The sequence below is a fragment of the Ixodes scapularis genome, unplaced genomic scaffold (genome assembly GCF_016920785.2).
Source record: "Ixodes scapularis isolate PalLabHiFi unplaced genomic scaffold, ASM1692078v2 PGA_scaffold39__5_contigs__length_11793443, whole genome shotgun sequence".
Lineage (NCBI taxonomy): Eukaryota > Metazoa > Arthropoda > Arachnida > Ixodida > Ixodidae > Ixodes > Ixodes scapularis.
Genome location: NW_024609867.1, coordinates 910,313 through 914,031, shown reverse-complemented (window position 1 = coordinate 914,031; position 3,719 = coordinate 910,313). Strand labels below are relative to the sequence as shown.

The 3,719-nt window shown below is 47.1% G+C and overlaps 1 pseudogene; it reads right to left on the bottom strand.

The window, feature by feature from the left end:
* Nucleotides 1-655: 655 nt before the first annotated feature.
* On the bottom strand, nucleotides 656-2,974 carry LOC120846107 (annotated as a pseudogene).
* Nucleotides 2,975-3,719: the final 745 nt, after the last annotated feature.

The window sequence follows — 3,719 nt, the reverse complement described above, 5'->3', positions numbered from 1 at the left end:
GTCGACTAAAGAGACTTGAAAAAAGACGCATCAAGAGTGATGCAGGAGGAATGGGACGGAGTGAGAGTTGAGAGAAAGATGAGCACGTGTTGAGATTCAAGTCCCAGCAAGAGCGATGCACAGGAATCGAGTAGAGAAAGTGCAGAGGTGTCATTTATATAGTAAGACGGTGGAGGCCATCGAGTTTTGAGAATGAGTGAACTTTGAAATATGGTGTATATACCTGTATATTAAACAAAGTCATCACTCTTAAAAGCCCACGATCCCGTCATCATTGAAACCCTAAGAGACGCTTGGTTAGCAATCGGCAACAACGACATCAACACAGAGCCCGAAGACAAGGAGCGACTTCACGTCACGTGACAACGAGACGATAAACTTTACATGGTGGCGGCGGTAGGATACGTGAAGTCCCTGCACGAAGTGAGCGGCTTCGCAGGGTTCGTACAGGTTTTCAAGAAAAAAATTCAAGGACTTTTCAAGGACCTTTAAAAAATAAAGAACACTACAGTAGATCACACATATTATTTTTATTGCACAGAAGAAAGAAAACTGACTTCACTTCAAGTTATTGCGCGTACAGTTTCATTCGGCTAGGTGAAGTTAGTTCTGGAAATTGTACGTAGTCTCATTCGACTACATGAAGGGCAAAAGCTCACGTCAGGTCTTTTAGTTTATTAGCTAGTTGAGTCTTAACGCTGCTGAGTTCCTCAGCCTTGGCTCTTGCGGTCTTTCTTAGGCTGTTCGATTTTACCATTTTCTTGATGCCAGCAGTTGCTTCAGCCTTTTCTGCATATTCATCTGCAGAGGCCGTTAAATCGGCAACAACTGCCTCAAGCTTCTTTTTCTTCATCTGCAGGCCTTCAACCTCTTCCATGATTTTTTGCCTTTTTGTTTGCTGCGAGTTTTCCAGTGACTGTTTCTTTTGTGATTCCAGGTGTGCACTGTAATGCTGCCTCGCTGCGGACACAGCTACTCTGAGCTCTTTTGAGATAGGAACGTTCAAAATCCCACTTGTCCTCTCCACTGCGTCACATATGATACGCTGTGAAATGTATGACAAACCTTTCAGATTCTCTACAGAGATCTGACAGTTTACGCTAAACCCCCGTTCAACGGTGGCCTGCCCATGGCTTAAAACAAGCAGCAGCCCGACTGCATTCCAAAGCTCTTTGTACGAGGGATTGGAGCACAAGAGGTCACGAAAAAAACTCATCGAGCCTGCTAATGCTCCCCTCAAATATGCGGAGGTCATGCTTAAACTCTTGCAGCAGTTCAGTGTATTCTTCCAATACACATACTCGTTGGCAGTCACTCAGTCTTCCTGCCATGGTCAAGACGTCCAACACCTTCCTTATGCCCACCAGGCACTGATCTGGCTTTGAGCACATGAGCTGCGGGTCAAGGGAACCATGGATGACTTCAGGGGACTTTGTCCCAGTATTTTCTTGGTCACAGCTGCCAGAAACTGTTTACACTCCATTCTGAATTGAAATGCATCCTTCGCGCTTGCTCTCGAATCCTTCAGTGCTAGTACACATTTGGGGCCGATGTCCACTTCATCAAGCGCAGTGTGGTTATTAGGGTTGTCGACATCCACCCTGAGCAAACCACCAACCCCTGCCAATGAAGACAACACCGAAGCCTTCATGAACTTCACAAGGAGCTTCCGCACAACACTTTCAAGGTCTCTGCCAAGAAAGAAGATCATTGGCTTGTCAGACTGGTAGTCTTTCAAAAACGGCTGAAGAATGGAAGCAACACTGAGAGCAAAGTTCAGTTTTGCCGGCGTCAAGGGGTCACGACAGAAGCTGTACACATTTTCAAAGGATGCACACTTTGGTAAGCTCACCTGCTTACTCCTTGCAGACTCCACATATTTCTTCACATCATTCCAAAAAAGCAAAGCTCTTACAACGACAAGTGTATTTTCCACCCATCGATGAGCCACAAAGTGCAGTGGAAATGTGTCCTGGTTGGTCACGGTGGAAAAATCTTCTCTTCGTGCTGGTGAGTCTCGAAAGAGTGCGCTCAGGCTTGTCAACAAAATGTCAATGCCCCACTTACTGGCTACAACACCTGCTCTGAAGGCATTGTGGATGGTATGTAGGCCACACGTCCCAAGTCAACACACTGGACCTGAGGGTGTTCCTGTAAGTGCACTTGCATATTCCTAAAAAACTTAAGGTTAACATTTGGCCCATCCATCGAGATCTGAATAATCTTGCCAAGTGGCAAAGGCTCCAAAGCCCTGAGAAGAACTTCCTGAATATCCTCTGCCGTGGAATGCCCCATAAAAGCGGATGTGTAATATCTGGTGGCCACCTTGTGTGACGAGTCCCAATAGCGCACATGCACGTCCATTTGCTTCTCTTGCAGGAAGTCATTACTTGACTCGTCAAAAAGCACGACGTAATACCCAGACTTCTGTACCTCTTGTTGCAAGCGCGACAAGAAAAATGGCCTCAGCCCATGACATGCTACATAAGCGCATTTTTTCTCCCCACAGGAAAACGATTTGGCCACGTCGCTGTCCGGAAACATCCGCTTGAACAAGTCGCCGGTTTGTGCCGACGATCTGTACGAGTAGTGGGAGGTAATCACTTTCATTGTCCACAGAATTTCCGCATCCGTAACCACCTCGTGTGACTTGCAGGCGCTGTTTAGATCGGTCGCCTGCGACGGAGCCAAGCCAGTAGACCGTCCACTTACGCTTGCTGCCAGATAGTTCTCCATTGAGTTTCCAGCTGCCATTTGCATGATTCCACAGTGCTTTGCACTTTTTGCATGGCTTTTGAGGGCAGATTCGCCCATCGAAGCGATGTCGAACGTCTTTCTGCAGTGTGCGCATTTTGCGCAGTGAGGGTTTGCTGTATCTGGTGCAACCCAAAGCTTATAGTCGTCGTTGCTGAGCCAAGCGCTTTGGAACTTACATTTCCCGGGCATTATTCTATGCCATCCGAATGCACGAATCACTGGGTCACTAATGGTACCATAAGCGACACGTGGGAACAAACAGCGAACAAAGCATCCGGAGTAGGCACAGACCAGATATAAACAAAGCACAATGTGGCCAACAGACAATTCTCGGCCTATGGGGCTGTGCCTTTTTTAGTGGGTTGCCAATAAATCCAGCTAAAGACGAAGGCAAAAGAAAGAATTAAATACTACTAAATTTAACTCTTGATTCATATAACTGCATTTCCGTTGCAAATAAGCACGCTGGCGCAACATGCCTTTTTTACGAAGAGGTCGAGACTCTCCAGGCTCTCCAGCCTCATTGTGGCCACTTATGGCTTTTGGCCAACCCTGAAGTCGAAGCAAGCCAGATGAAAGAAAATAAAGCGTGGTGGCCGCGCGTTTTTCTTTTTTTTTTGCGCAGGAAGTTTGATCGGTTTGACTTTGCGATCCCGGTGTCGCGGAAAGCAAGCAACGAATTTTCCCGGGACCACGCTCAACCGCTATAAAACGCGGATCGTGCAACCGAGCCCTGCGAAACGCTAAGAATTTAAGGGTTTTCAAGGAGGGCAAAGATATTCCAGCACTTTCAAGGCCTTGAAAAAGCAACTTTCAAATTCAAGGGTTTTCAAGGATTTTAGGGACTTGTGCACACCCTGCTACAGAAGAGTGGAGCGTGACCAACCGACGACGCTGGACCCAGGCATTGGAGGCTGGCCAGACGAGTGACAACCTTCGTGGACAAATGTTCAAGTGCGAAA